This window comes from Gavialis gangeticus, unplaced genomic scaffold (assembly GCF_001723915.1).
Source record: "Gavialis gangeticus isolate Ggan-Ray unplaced genomic scaffold, GavGan_comp1, whole genome shotgun sequence".
In the NCBI taxonomy this organism is placed as follows: Eukaryota; Metazoa; Chordata; order Crocodylia; family Gavialidae; genus Gavialis; species Gavialis gangeticus.
The window spans coordinates 4,907,793-4,923,801 of record NW_017729006.1 but is presented as its reverse complement, the minus strand read 5'-3'; the positions used below and the strand labels follow the sequence as shown (position 1 = coordinate 4,923,801).

The 16,009-nt window shown below is 43.3% G+C and overlaps 1 protein-coding gene and 1 long non-coding RNA gene across 2 annotated transcripts in view; both read right to left on the bottom strand.

The window, feature by feature from the left end:
• The window catches only part of LOC109291686, an 18,115-nt gene extending 14,030 nt beyond the window's left edge, over nt 1-4,085 (bottom strand). Inside the window, exons 1-2 of the long non-coding RNA XR_002095922.1 lie at nt 4,074-4,085; nt 1,133-1,140 (exon numbers count right to left, since the gene is read on the bottom strand). This is a non-coding gene — a long non-coding RNA (uncharacterized LOC109291686). The remainder of the gene's footprint in view (nt 1-1,132; nt 1,141-4,073) is intronic.
• The window catches only part of RARB (retinoic acid receptor beta), a 387,901-nt gene that overhangs the window by 254,500 nt on the left and 117,392 nt on the right, over nt 1-16,009 (bottom strand). The gene's annotated exons all lie outside the window — the stretch shown is intronic.

Sequence of the window (16,009 nt, the reverse complement as noted above, 5' to 3'; positions counted from 1 at the left end):
ACCAACCTAGTGGCCTTCTGTGACCAGGTCACAAAATCCTTGGACACAGGTGTCGCAGTGGACGTAGTCTTTCTGGAATTTAGGAAGGCCTTTGACACTGTCTCTCACCCCATTCTCATTAAGAAATTAGGTGACTGTGGTGTCGATGCCTACACAGTCAGATGGGTCGCAAATCGGCTGGAAAGCCACACCTGGAGAGTGGTGGTGGATGGGTCTTTTTCGACCTAGAGGGATGTGGGCAGTGGGGTCCCTCAGGGCTCAGTCCTCGGGCCTGCACTGTTCAACATCTTCATCAGCGACTTGGACAAAGGGGTGAAAAGCACCTTGTTCAAATTCGCAGATAACACTAAGATGTGGGGAGAAGTGAGCATGCTGGAGGAGAGGGACAGGCTACAACTAGATCTGCACAGGTTATAGGGGTGGGCGGATGAGAACAGGATGGGATTCAATACTGACAAGTACAAGGTACTGCACCTGGGGAGAAAGAACCAGCAACATACCTACAGGCTGGGAAACTCCCTTCTAGTCAGCATAAAGGCAGAAAAGGGTCTTGGTGTCATTATTGATTCCAAGATGAATACGGGCCGCCAATGTGGGGACGCAGTCAGGAAGGCTAACTGCACCTTGTCATGCATCCACAGATGCATCATAAGCAGGTCCAAGGAGGTGATCCTCCCCCTCTAGGTGACACTGGTCAGGCCACAATTCAAGTACTGCGTTCAGTTCTGGGCGCCGCCCTTCAGGAGGGATGTGGACAGCATCGAGAGGGTCCAGATCCCCTCTCAGCTGTCAGATGGTAACGCAATTTGCCTTTGGGTGCCTAACAGCAACTGGAGGTTCCTGTGGGTCCACCTTGAACTTAGCCCGAGGAACACTCCCAGCTTCATGGCTGTCTCCTGTATCCTCCACAATATATGTGCAAGAGCATTTGAGGAATCAGGGCTGGCTCCAGACAGACCCACAGAGGAAAACCTTTGAACTTTGGATGGTATCTAAGCCAAAGTAGTGGTCCCAGCAGAGCATCTCAGACCGAACCACCACCAGACCGCTCTCGTCCGGGAAGCCTTGGCTGATTACTTTCTGGGATAACGTTCTGCCATGTGGGAGGGTGTGCAAGGGACCTTTGAGCAACTGTGAGCCCTTCATTAGCCATACTGTACCTTTAATGTGCTTTCCCAAAACATCACTAAACATCTTTCACAATGTGGGGCATTGAGATCCTGTGTTGGGAATTTGCAAGGGCTGACTAGGAGGGAGAAACATGGGCTGTTGGGTGGGTCTAGGTTGTGAGCCTGGACAAGTTGCGGCCTGGACAAGGACACAAGGGCAAGATTTCATAACTGCAAGCTTGATTTCTTCAAAAAAACTGTGCAAACTGCACTAAATGTGCTATTGTGCTAAATGTACTGTGGAGTGGTTTTGGGCCCATACAAGTTCCTTATTTAAAGCTCTCCCTCCTAGCTGAGAGGGTCCTTCAGGGTACTATAGCATGTAAGCAAGCCCCCAGTCTAAGCCATATGGCTCTACTGAGCTTGATAGCCACATCTCCATAGGTGGATCTGACTGTACACTCCTGGGGAGCTGGGTGGGGGCAAAGAGAAAACCAGGGACCCTCCTCCAATCTCATCACTGAAGTACATGTACCTTTCCGTGGCACTGTCTCCCTGCTGCTGGGGTGCAGGCACCTGGAAGGATGGTTGTGTTCCCCAAGGGCCACCTCTGCCATGGCGTTTGGTGGACCTGCTGCTCACACCTCTGCTTCCTGCTTAATATGCAGCCATGCTGTGGGGTTCAAGGTTTCAACCAGTCAGAGTGGCTGGAATATGAGGAGGAATGCACACAATGCACCCAGCCAGCCTCCCCTTGCTTCAGTTGACCATCTGGATGTGGGTGCTGGCCGGGGAAGACAGGCAAGAGGCTGCTAGTTTTCATGATAGCCTCAGCTGGAGTGAGGCTGGTGCCATTGTCTTACGTCAGGTAGGGGAGGATAGGCAGTTAGAGGTGCCTGCTGCCTTGCTGTTGTGGTGCATATTCCTATGCAGTGGTAGCCTGTCCAGAAAGGACTTGCACGATTATGCAAAGGACTGGAGAGACCCAGAGGTATGGAGGGCCAATTTCTGGACCCTCTTGGAGCCCTCCACTGGGCCCTATACCAGTTCCAGGAACTAGAGGTCTTGGGTCACAAAAGTCTCCCAGAGAACTCTCATCAGGTCATCCAACCAGCCCTACCAGCACTCATAGGCAGCAAGCCAGTTCTTAGTAGTGTTGCCTCTGTCTGTGGAGGACTCCACAGGGTCTTCTGGCATCTGATCTTACTGGTACAGACAAAGTTTTTGGCACAACACATCCTCTGAGCAGAAGTGTCCTTTCATGTCCTTGGGGAAGCATCAGCACTAGAATGTCCCAAGCTCTCAGGGTGTTTATAGACATGCTCCGGCAGATGGGGTGGGAGGAAACAAACACTTTAATTAAAGTGCCTGGAGCATCACATGTATCAGCATCCCTGAGCTGAAAAATGGCAGCAGGGCACTTTCAACTAAAGCTCATTGAACAAGCTTTAATTTAAAGCACCCTGCCACCATTTTTCAGCACAGGAATGCTGAAACATGTGATGCTGTAGTCTGCTGGAACACAGTAATTACCACACCCCAGCAGACTCAACTACTAGGCTGCTCCAATACGCTGTAATTACAATGCGTCAGAGCAGCCTCTCTGCACATGTACAGGAGCCCTCATAAGCTGGACCTGATTCTGAGGCAAAAACTTAGTAGACGCAACCTCAAGCGTGTTTACATAGCTGATAATGTGTGTCGGTTCTGGATTCCGACAAATTATCTGCAGCTGCACAGACAACAGTGAATTGACAGCAGCCTTTGAAATTGTTTCAAAATCCTAGATATTTTGGGAGAAAGCCTAAGTGCCTTGCTCTCCCAATGTGAGCTGCAACTGCTAGACAGGGCAGTCTGGGGTTGGAGCAGGGTGGGTAGATCAGATTTCCCGACCACTCTGCATGCATGAATTAACCCTTAAGTGGGGTTAACTAACTAGCCCAGTCACTGAGTACCTCAACTGCCCCATAAAGCCTTAACTAAGCAACTGGCCCATGTATAACTGCTGTGGTCCAAGCTGGGATCACCCCCAACCCTATGGTGGGTGGGTCTCTTGCCTTGGGGTTAGTACCACCCCACTGGACAATAAAATTCAGGTGGGTGCATAGACTGACCCTTGGAAGGGAACGTGGGGAAGGAGCTGAGAGTGCTGCATCCTGGGATGCTACAGGACCACAAGTTGCTCATATTACCTCTGTGGAGCAGACTCATGGTAGCTGAATCTCTGTTACTTAATATGAACTGGAGATACTCCTTGCCCAAAAAGTTCTAAGTTTGGTATGCTATGCATACACTTAGCACATGATGTGACATGGTCCTATGATGATGACAGAATCACAGAAAATTAGGGTTAAAAGGGACCTCAGGAGGTCAAGTCCAACCCCCTGCTCAAAGTGGGACCATTGCCAACTAGATCATCCCAGCCAAGGCTTTGTCTAGCCAGGTCTTAAAACACCTTCAAGGACAGAGACTCCATGACCCCTCTGGGTAGCCTGTTTTAGTGTTTTACTACCCTCTTAGTGAGAAAGTTTCTCCTAATATCTAACCTAAACTTCCCTTGCTGCAACTTGAGATCATTGTTCCTTGTTCTGTCATCTGCCACCACTGAGAATAATCTATCCCCTTCCTTTTTGGAACCACCCTTCAGACCCAGTTGAAGCCTTCATCCAGTTGAAGGCTGCTATTAACTCCCCCCTCAGTCTTCTGTTCTCCAGACTAAATAAGCCCAGTTCCCTCAGCCACTCCTCAGAAGTTATGTGCCCCAGCCTCCTAACCATTTTCATTGCCCTCTGCCTGACTCTCTTCAATCTGTCCACATCTGCTCTCCAGTGGAGGACCCAAAACTGGACACAGTACTCCAGATGTGGCCTTACTAGTGATGAATAGAAGGAAACAATCACTTCCCTCAATCTGCTGGCAACACTCCTACTAAGGTAGCTCAGTATGCCTGTTAGCCTTCTTCACAATGAGAGCACACTGTTGGATCAGATTCAGCTTATTGTCCACTGTAACCCCCCAGGTCCTTTTCTGCAGAGCTGCTGCCCAGCCAGTCAGCCCCCAGCCTGTACTGGTGCATGGGATTGTTCCATCCTACATGCAGGACTTTACACTTGTCCTTATTGAACCTCATGAGATTTCTTTTGGTTCAGTCTTCCAACTTGATGAGGTCTCTCTGAATCCTAGTCTTACCCTCCAGCATATTTATTACTCCCTCCAGCTTAGTATTAACTGAAAATTTGCTGAGGGTTATCACAGCAGCTGGAATAATTTAACATATTAGCCCTTGCTTTTCACTGCTATCCAAAAGGCAAATCACTCTGAAAAATGCCAGTTAGCATTTAAAAGTGTTTTTATTTCCCTTTACCACAAACATGGACAGTTTTCCTATTTCTGATCAGGCCAGAATTTAACACAGCAAGGATATCTGCACTGCAGTTTGTGACCCAACTGAAAAATATTCCTGCCAAAGGGGTTGGATAGTTTGGAAAAGATCCAAATATCAATGTTTATTCAAACCCAAAACCTTTTTGAGTTGTCCCCATCACCAGCAGCTTACTGTCTGCACCATGGCCATATAGTAATAATGTAATCTGTACTGTTTGTTTTCCCATATATCTGCCATAGGATGCTGCCCAAGTCTTCTAGGCCTAGAGTGCATTTTATCAGCATATTGTAGTTCCTCTTTATGTGCTCAATACTAAGGTGTCTAGCATCCTAATTAGCGTCAAATACCCTGTGTATACACATGCATAACTAAAAACCACTTTACTGGGTTATAATGATGTATGCCATCATACTGCAAAATTAAAGATACAATGAAACTTGAGATGTATAACTTTCTCTAGATTTCAGTGTAATTCTTATATTACTAGCAACTGAACTGGATGTTTCTGAGGACTGTGGCACTACCACATTTGTTATTAGAGTTCAAAGACCTAGACACAAACTAATATAGAATGTGGGGTGGAATTCGTAACATCAGTAAGGTCTTAGTTACTTGGGTAAAATTTCCAGCCAAAATGACTTAGACTCTTAGGAACATAGATCCCACAGACTTTCAATGTTCAGGGACTCCTGAAAATTGGAATTAATCTCTTAAATCATGTCAGCACTGGAAGAATTTTTACCTTCTGTCAATTTAACAAGACTAAGTAGAAAATACAGTTTTATAAAAATTGATCTGTTTTACACTTAATATCTTGACCAAAATCTGCTCTGTAATGGTAGATGAAGCTCTTCAGAAGTCACTGAGAGCAATTCCATGCCTCTTATAGCAAAAATTTAGTTCTCTGCTTCCTGTCATGGGAAAAGTTAATTTAACAGCACACATGAGAATGCAGAAGTCTGTAATTTGCGTTATTTATCACACATAGTAATAATGTTTTCTAGTATCGCAACCTATCAAAGGATTCCACAATAGGTATAAAATTATCTGCTCTGACTATATCATTAAACTTTTCCTCTGTTACTCTTTTCCTACTGAAGTCAAGTCCCCAAACTCCTAAGAGACTTACAGCAGATCTAATGTACTGCAGCATGTTCTACACCAGCTAACATACTTCTTGGTGCTAAATAAATGAATAAATAATCACCAACATCATGGCCACAAATGTCTGAAAATTAACATGACAATACTTTCAGAACCTGCTTGCTGACACGTAATCTACAGGGTACTAGATTACCAGAAAGGCATGATACAAGCTAGACCAGCACTTCCCATCTTTTCAAGTATGTACAAGATACCAAAGATCTAAGTCGTGAGACATGCCCAGTTTTTCAAGGCCTTTCCTGACATCTCACTAAAGTAAAGATATTGATCTTTTGCATGTTAAACTGCTGGTTTGTACAAGCTACTGCTTCTACTTCTGCCAAAGTACTGGCAGATGCAGTTGACAATGTAACTACTCTGCCATCTCCCCCTGCTGCGCTGAACCAAGGCTTGCTATAAAGGGCCAACACCAAGTAGAGCAGGCACTTGGCAACTGATGGGTATCATGACCTACAGAGCCTCAGATGCTTTTGTCAGGAAGAAGACATGATAAGCATTAGTCACAGAAACCTTTAATTTCTCCACATTAGAACTAGATGGGTTTCAGGAACTGGAAAAAGAATGCCTGAACTCAGATGGAAATTTACTATGCTATGCTGAGGGACCTTTACATATAGACAGTGCTCAATCTACTTCCATTAAGTCCTGAACAGGACATTTTTTTCTCAGCCAATTGTATCAGATAGCTCTTTTAAAAACATGTTTAGCTACCTGGACAAAGTCTATCAGCATTGGGCCCACAGATCCCCTAGGAAGTGCATGACTTTTATACTGGAAACTATGTCCTATTCTGTAACAGGAGATGTCTTGTAAAAGCACAAGCCATTCGCTGTTCCAGGTGTACAGTGTGTAAAAATATCTTTCCCACCAAAGAGCCTACAGAATAATACATTTGTATTCTAATAAAGTAATTATTAAAATAAGTAATTATTGAAATAACCACATCAACTCCCAGTCATTAAAATCCTTCTAAACAGAGCGGCATGATGGCTTAGGCTATTAGAAAACTTGGCAGCCATCCAACGCCTACAATAGCTTCTAATTAATTGATCTCACCTCTAATCTGCTATTGTTAGCCTAGTGCTGATCATTTGTTTGGCCTACAGATCCTATTGCCCCTTTCATTTGATTGTATTTGTTACTGTACCCTCTCTATCTCTTTCAATTAAGCACAGGTTAAGTGGTTCAACCGCAAGAGAATAGGAGATAATGGCACCAATCAAAGTAATCTCTTTAATTTGCTAAATGGATTACAGGGAAACCCCAGCCAAAGTGAAGTCATAGCTGGTGGCCTTCACTTGAACTATACACGAAGAGTATCTAATTATTAACCCACCACATGCCAAACTTTATAGATATATAATAAAATGGCACAACACAGATACTAGCAGGGATGTTCTCATTACAGTGCTCTCCATTACAAAATTATATCCCCTGTAAAACATCTACTTTGGCACCTTCCCAAATACACCATGTACCTTCCTTTCAAGTGCAACACACATCTAGATATAACAATCAAAACACAGCACTGCATTCAAAGCAGGCAAGTGGATTTATAATCTCTTTAAGGACATGCTCATGGTAGACTTCATTTTTCATATTTGTACTATAAATGCAAATTCAGTTCCATAGTCACTATTGCCTTTGCTTTTGCTGACTCTGTGGAAGTTTTAATAGTAAACAAGCTTTGTCCTTAAACCTTAAGTGGGATCTTTTTTTACCTCTCCCCCTTCTTCTAAAGCATTTTGAGTGAGCTGTCTGCCAAAGAAGCTACACGACCAGTTTGGCTGAGTGTGTCCTTGGCTAATCAGTCAGGCAGTGAATTTAAGAATGTGAGCTGCATAAGATAGAGGGTCATTTCTGTACAATGACAAGAAGATCAAGGGTACTGGAAGGAAATAAGGTAGGAGGAGGAGACAGTAAAATTTTCACAGCGAGTAAAACTCAGTTTATCCAAGAGACTGGAACTTTTATAAGTAATCTGGCCACTCTGCCTTTTAAGACTAAGATATCTTAATTACTGGCAAAACAGAGGTTGTTACCACATCTAAATACATTGCAGCTGGCAGAACTCAACATGCATCAGGCATTAAAGGTTTCCCTTGCCAACCATGGGTTTGAGTATCCACGCTTAATATTCTAAATACCATTTTGGCTACCATAGTATACAGTTTTGAGTAACCACGATTTTCCGTGGCCATGCATCAGCCTGCCACCTGCTATTTTTCCCATAAGCCTTTCGTCTTGCCCACCATGGTTTTGCCAACCACAGGATCTTTCAGGAACCTAACCTTTATAAGGCAGTAATAGACAAAGGTGTTGCTTCACACTTCTGTTATAGGACAAAATTACCTTAGCCTCAAAGAAAACCCATTTGAGTTAGATAAGTACAGTATTATGTCCATTCTACAGATGGGGAAAAGGAGGCACAGATACACAGGGGCAACAACCTCACCTGATATAAATTACCGCAGCTCAACACTGAGCACATTAAACAACATGTTTAAAGGCTTGCAATAAAACTGTTAAACAGGAACAGACTATAACTTTTACATTTTCAGTCTGTCTCTTAACCTTAACACCAGCTTTCTCTTCTGAAAAAGGTCTGAACATTTTACATTATAATATCATGAACAACAAATCCCAGCCCCAATCAAATTTCAGAGGTCTAACCTATTTGCACACCAAACTTTTTACAGTGGGTTACTGTTACTTACCCTTTTCTACTGACCACTTCTGTGGTGTTCACAGTTTCAGGACATTTTCATTCTCGTGTTAACACAAGTTGAATCCAGGAAGGAAGCGTATTCAGGTGATTATCCAAAGTTCCATAAGGCTGCAAACATAGCCTACATGTGATCCAATAGGATGTCAGGCTTTATTTAACTTATTTATTGTTTTCTATAGTAATTTGACAGTAACTAGGAATTATTTTATGTTCCAAATACATGTGCTTAAAGTCATGTACATACTTATATGTATTTCTGAATCAGTGGATATATGTACAACATTATGCTCAGCAAAATCTTTCCAACAGCTAATTGTATTGCCAGTACTGTTCTACTCTGGCTTTACTGTAGAATTACAAATATCACTGGAGACTCATCCCGCCACCAGTCTTGTTGAAGTGGATGTAATTATTCCTATGAGACTTCTTGCATAAGGAAAATCCAACTAAAGACAAGTAAGTATAGCAGGCCCTTATCCCTGTAAATGACAACTAAACCAGTACGCTCCCCTGCTTCTTCTTCAATAATACTGAGTATTCAAACTGACCCAGGGAGTTTTTTTACTATTTTTGCTTTCAATATACTCTTAGGAGACAAGTTTTCTGACAACTTCTTCCACTGTATTTGCATATATAAATTTGACTTATTTATTTCCACCCACATTTCTAAACCTTTTTAGACTAAACAAACTCTTTGAGCTCTTAGAGTTTTTAGTTGTCTCTTGGCAACAGAAAAATAAAAGAGTAATTTTTCTGTTGCAAAGAACTCAGAAAGCCCACAGCAGGTCAGGAAGTTTTTGGCACTATTGGATTCCTATTTGAAATCTCTGGATTTATCTCATTATGAAATGTAGGTGTTTCCACACGTAACAGCACTAATATCACATGGCTTTCTTAAAAGGATGTCACAGCACAATACCTTGATTGAGAATCGCTGAAATACACCTTTCTACATGGAGACAACCTAACGTTTGATTTCCAGTTGTTGGTAGAAACTTATATTTGGGAGAGGACACAGGACTAAATTCACCCCTGCTGTTACGCCAATAAATTCTGTGGAGCAAATACCATGGGTAAATATGATCCACTGGGTTTTACACAAGGGAAAAAATATTTTGTCTGTAAAAAGCAACACAATACAAATAGGCCTGTGCAAATAGGGAATTATTCAATTTGGATTCAGTCAATTCTGAGGACAGTGATTTGATTCAGAGATTTGGATCACTGTCCTGAATCTATTTGGCTGAATCAGCTTTAGAAGATTCAGTACTGATTCAGAGATTTGGTGATTCGGATTGGCCACGGAGAGGCAGGCACAGCTGGGTGGCTGCAGGTTCTCCTGTGGCTCCTCCAGCTGTGCCTGCCTCTCCCCAGGTTAGGGAAGCCATGGAAGGAGTCCCCATGGCTGCCCTGCCCTGCCCGGCCCCATCTGCCGCCCAGCCCAGCCTCCCAGTACTAAAAAAAAAATAAAAGCCTGCACCCACTGGCTATAGCAGGGACTGTGGGGGCTCTGGGGCCACGTGGCAGAGCCTTCTGACACAGCCCCCACTCCCTGATCTCCCCCACCTCCCGCTTCTAGCTCTGCCCCCAATGGATGCCCCACCTGGCCCCAGCATCCTGGCAATTAAAAAAAAAAAAAAGTCTCAGCCCTGCACTCACCAGTTCTGGCAGTGGCGACTGAGGCCTCCAGGCACTTGTGGCAGAGATCCCCAGTGCAGTGCAGGGCAGTGGGGGGGGCAGCGGGGATCCCTGCCCCACCTGGCACCTGCACGGCAGCTGCCCCATGGCATAGGTGCAGTGCAGCTTGGCAGGGCGCTGTGTGCTGCCTGGGAGCTGGAGCCACTGGGGCTGAGCACTGCCGGGCCCTGACTGACATGTGGAGCTGCCCCAGATCCCAGGCAGTGCACAGTACCCTGTCGAGCCACACTGTACCCGCGCGATGCGACAGCTGCTGCACGGGTGCCAAGCGGGGGGGAGGGTGATCCCTACTGCCCCCAACTGCCAGGCACTGCATTCAGGGGCTCTGCCACAAGCCCCCAATCACCACTGCCAGAGCCGGTGGGTGTGGGGGTTTTTTGTGCTTTTTTTTTTTTTAAATGCTGGAGACTGGAGCTGGGTAGGGGCAGTGCAGCCATGGGGTCTTCCTGTGGCTCCTCCAGCTGTGCCTACCTCTGCCCCAGCAGGGGGAGCCATGGGGGCTCTGCCCTGCTGCTGCTTGCTCATTTGGCACCAGGGGTGGGGTGCGATGCAGGCACGGCTCGCTCCAGGCAGCAGCAGCTGCCGCACCCGCATCAGTGTGGGGAGCAGGGGCTGATGCCACTTGCCAGCCGGCATGGAGGGTACAGGATGCAGGCATGGAAGCACTGGGAGCGGGGGCTATGCTCTGCTGCTACTTGCCCCCTTCTGCTTGGAGCGCGCCACACCTGCATCCCAACCCCCGCCTCCGGCTGGGCAACCAACAGCAGGGCAGAGCCCCCGCTCCTCGTGCTGCCGCACCCGCATCCTGTGCCCCCTCGCCCTCCCGCCCTGGCTGGTTAGTTTGTCCCAGCCCCAGCCACAGTCCCAATCCCTCCTCCCCTACATCCCTTCCCCTCCCCGTTAGGCAGCTGTTTAGTTTATGGCTGAATCTCTGAATCAGATGAATCTTTCCTGAAGCTTTTCCAAATTGATTCAGATGCTTTGAACTTATTCGGAGCTTTTACTTCGTCTTCCAATTTGATTCGGATTTGGAGGTTCGGTCGCCAAATTGGGCCGAATCTCCTCCTAATCGAATCAGCTAGTGAAGCTTCACACAGCCCAAAATATAAACCTTTAGAATTTAAAATAATTTGATATCCATTTATTTAATAAAAACGAAACCCATCAAATCAATGAGTAGGAATGTGGGGTTTACCATTGACCATCATTCAGGATTTGATCTAAAATTTTTCACTGTCCAGAAGCATTGGGACATGGCATTCTGATCCAACCCATGACAGACTGACAGGACAGCTGCACAGTTCCATTCCACTGAAATTCTGAGCCCAGGTATCATACTGGTAACATACTTCTGGAAAGTCTTGTTTACGGCACCATAACAATGAACAAAATTATAAATGTGGCCATGCCAGCACATTTTAATTCAGCAGCACTGATGCAGATGTGGAAACCAGAGAATGCCAAGTTCTCTGGCTCCAATATCTGTTTTCAGCATCCAGTTAATTAAACCTGCTCATAGCAAACCTAAACATGGTAAATAAAATGGACTCTGAAGGCACAGAGTTGCTCATACTAAGGTTTCTACAGTCACTAACAATGGTTCAGTGAACTGTTGTTAAGCACCTATGTGAAATTTTGGTGAAAAATTCTTAGCAAAGAGAAGGCCTAGTCATTGGAGTGAGTGGTTCTAGAATGTATACACAAGCCACATTCAGATTTGTTTGCTCTTTCTAAATAGCATAGAGAGCATCTGAATTTTTGTTGCACATTTATTACTATTTTAAATTGTATTTCCCCAGGTGATGTGTAATAAGAATCTGATATTTCCTTTCAATTGCTGACATGCAATAAGAATCTGATACTTCCTTTGAAGATTGTAACATGGGTTACCCACTCCACTCCATCAAAAACAATGCATAAAAGGACTGATGAAGTCTTCTATGAATGCACCATCCCTAGTAAATTCCTACTCCTCTCTCTTGCCTTAATATGGCTAACATGGTGAGAAATGTAGTCTTAGTTTAAAAGTGAAATACATTTCTATGACTGACATTTTGGATACCTCGTCTTAAAAACCCCATTGCTAGAGAAAATTGTTGTGAAAAGTTTTTCTCATTTAATGAGGTAATTAGGAATTAGATTATACTCTTAATCATTGCTCTGAGGTTCTGCCCTCTGCTTCTGAATGGAAGAGCACTGTTATGTATGTTAACATAAATTTAATTGCTACTGCCCCAATGTTTAGGATGTACTGGCTAGTGAATACATGTAGCTGAGCATGTTTCTTAAAATCAGTCCCTCCATTCACACGACCAAGCAACTCTAATCTATGCAGCAGGGGGAAACACAATACCCAGGAGTAAGTCCTTGTGTACACAAAGGAGTGTACTGAGAGGCAGGATATTAGAGCACATATTGAACCAGATTATGGTGGCAGGTACCTGAGCAAGTAATTAAGTGTGGGAAAAAGGAAAATAAGAATATGAATACCCCTCTCTTATCTGCCTACCAGCACAAGGGTAGACACTATTTTTGGGACACAGGAGCAGAGGACGTTAGTGATACCAGACATTTAAGAAGGAGGGTGCACGTAGAGAGGGATTCCACTTCCTTAAATTTAAAGCCAGAAAATATATTTTTGGAATCACCCAAACAATAAAACTATTGTCTAGGGCTAAGTAAATCATGTTTTCTTTTACTTTGTTGGTTGTACAAAACATTTAACAATATGTTGGTGGCCTTCTTTCCCTGTATATGCTATAACCCAGAAGTCAGAATACTCATCCAGAATATGACCACCTGGGTTGAAGTCCCCTCTCTGGCTGATTCAGAAAAGGGATCTGCAGTGAATTCTCCTACCTGTCAAGAAAGTGCCCCAACAACAGGTGTATTATGGTACTGGAGGACGAAGCTATCCCACTTTGTATAAGTAACTAAATATTCATCAGACTAGTATTTAAAAGTCAAGTGTCCTGCCAGGTAAAGGCCTAACTACTGGGCTATGATGTAATTCTCAATCTTTCTGGCCCCATGAGTATTTCTGTATTTTATATAAAGCAGAGCAACTTCACTGAGGAAAGACCAAAATCAGAATGCACTACAGCTTGGTGGTTAGGATACTCTTCTTGGTTCAAAATTCTTGCTCTGATTCAGTGTGAATAAGGCAGAGAAGGGACTTGAACTTGGGCCTTGTAAAGCCCAGATGGGCCTCCTAACCACTCAGCTGTAAGGCAGGGGAGCCTGAAGGTATAGGAGGACTTCTTCCACTCTCATGTTTTGTGAATTCACACTATTTTTCCATATAATTTTGAGACAATGGAAATCCAAATTCCCATATAGTTTTGAGACAGTGGAAACTGTGTTTTTCAGCAAATACACGTTTCACTGGAAAACACCACATTTTCTCACATATAACACACATATTTTTCAAAAAACAGCTGCTGGAAATTGGAGTGTCTGGTATGTACGGGAAACTATGGTAACAGCAGCTTCTGGCACTTAAGTTTTGACCAGGCAAAGTCTACAGGTGATCCACAGGAAGATGGACAGTGAACAGGCTCAGCTCCCTAGAAGCTGCTACTCAAATACTTACTACAAGGAAAGATCTTTGTTTTTTCATTCTGCCTTGCAAAAACCAAGGTGAGTATCTTATTCTAGGGCATACTGCATGAGAGAAAATACAGTGTCTGCCCAGTCCTACTTACGTCATCATGACATTTCAAAGCATTTTTTTCTTATAAAATATGCTAAGTTTGACAATAGATAATATTAACTACAACAGGGCTGTCAAATGCTGTCCCAAATCAATAGATTTAGAAGCTGCAGAAAACAGTTCTGACCATTGGTAACCAAACTGCAACTCAATCCCAAGAAGCTTCTAGATGAGGCTGCCTTGACTTTGTTTTAAGTGAAGAAACTCTCTCTAAGCTCTCTCAAAAGCAAGCAAAGAATGACACTATCACTCAGGGCCACCAAAACAGCAATGAACACAAGATAGGACACAAGAGTAAAGCCAGCCCATGATTTCATTATAGAAAATGATCTTACTGTAAAACTGTGCAAGGAAAAACAGAATTGGTCCGTAAAATATGTTGCACTACCACTGTGCTGTTGAAAACAACCTTTTCAACATTAGAAGAGTATGTAATATAAGTGAACTATGGATTTTCAGGCTTTTAAAAATCAATAGCTGATTTTCAATGGTAAATTAAAATCTACCAATTCTGCAGTGGTTTCCCAGATTAATAATCAAGACAATATTAGCAAAGAGAGAAAAGAAGAAAAAAGAAAAGAAAAGAAAAGAAGAATAAAGCCTAAGACAGATAACAAAGGGGGTCTAGAGTATGGAGCCAGTCGTGAAAAGTGCTGATGAATATTTAAATATAAAAAGAAACTGTTTTAGTTTTGTTAGGAATTAGAAAGATATTTATGGTCAAAATACCTCTGAGAACAACCTTTGAGGAAGAAGAATCTTGCTCAGGCAAGTACATATGGAAGCATATAAAATTACCAGCTCTTATTCCACCTCCTGGTTATTCAGTAGCTAATCTGTAGTGGAGGAAGGTAACTAAATACAAATGAATTGTTAAGAAAAACACACAGTGTATGCTTGAATATTTAACAGCTGGCACAGCTGGACCGGATTACTGAACAATGAAATCCAATGTGTTGTCAGGTAGTAAAGTGAGAAAGCTCCCCAAACAAAACTACATCTTAAGGAGTTATAGTAAAAAGTATTTATGATGATAAATATTTTTCTGCCTCTTAACTGGCTATTAGATCTCACAGTGAATGAGCCATTCCACAAATACGACCAAATTAAATCCTGCTGCCCAGAAGCCAGTTTCTCCTAGCCTGCCTCTTACACTGAATAGCTTCTTAATTTCATTTTATAGTGGCAAAACAAAATGGGGTTTCTTTGAGAAAGATTTTCTTAAAATGTAATTGAATATGTTGAATTCTCAGTGCTGGAAGGAAGAAAAGTCTCTGTATGCCCCCATTCATTTTCAAGCATATAAAAGAAATCTCATGAACTTTTTCAATCACCTCTTATCTATATTGGTTGCTGTCACTGTAAGTGAGAGGCTTATCTTGGATATTGACCCACTGAATTCTCCTGCACGCTCTTATTGAAATGGTGTGAATCTGCTCTGATGCTCTCTACAACACAGAAAAGTGCTGCATAAAGAACACTGGACTGCACCAACTCTCTCAGGAGGCAAAAACCCAATATCTAAGGGTGTTTAGAGAATGGCATGTGTTTGCTAAGGGAAGCAGAGCACCAGGGACAAGAACTTAGAAGACATGTTCTCTTTTTTAAAAAAAAATGTCTACACCAGAGTATTATTAGTTCATTGAGCACCTCCCAGTTGGATGACGTATCTTCCACTTCAGCTGGGTATTTTACACTGTCACTTTCTGTCTATCTTGGCCCTCAGCTTTCATGCCCTTGTGTAGCTTTTCAGTTTAGGTCTCTAACAAATTACTATCTAAGGTCAGTGACAAGTGTCATGCTACTCTTGTAGAAGTGGGTAATGGTATGAGGGAAGTTATACACACTGAAAGACTATAGGATACAATCTGACAGGAGATGGATTAGATCATCTTTTTTATCTCTAAATTCTAGGTTTCTCTGATCCTCTGATGTGCCAGCTTTGTTAAGACAGCTCTTCTGAAACTAATGTCACAGCAACACCCAAACACTCAAATACCATGTTGATGAGTGCACTATAATGCCTTGAAAGACTGATCAATAATTTAGAATGGCCTGATATAATTCTTGCAAGAATTTCTTGGAGGGGGCCTAGGACAGCACTTTGTAAGGATGACTCGAATCTCAAAAAATAGCACACTATGGCAGATGACATTGAGTTTAAAGGAGTAATCCCATGCCAAAATATTCCTCATAGCTTCCAAATGGGGGGG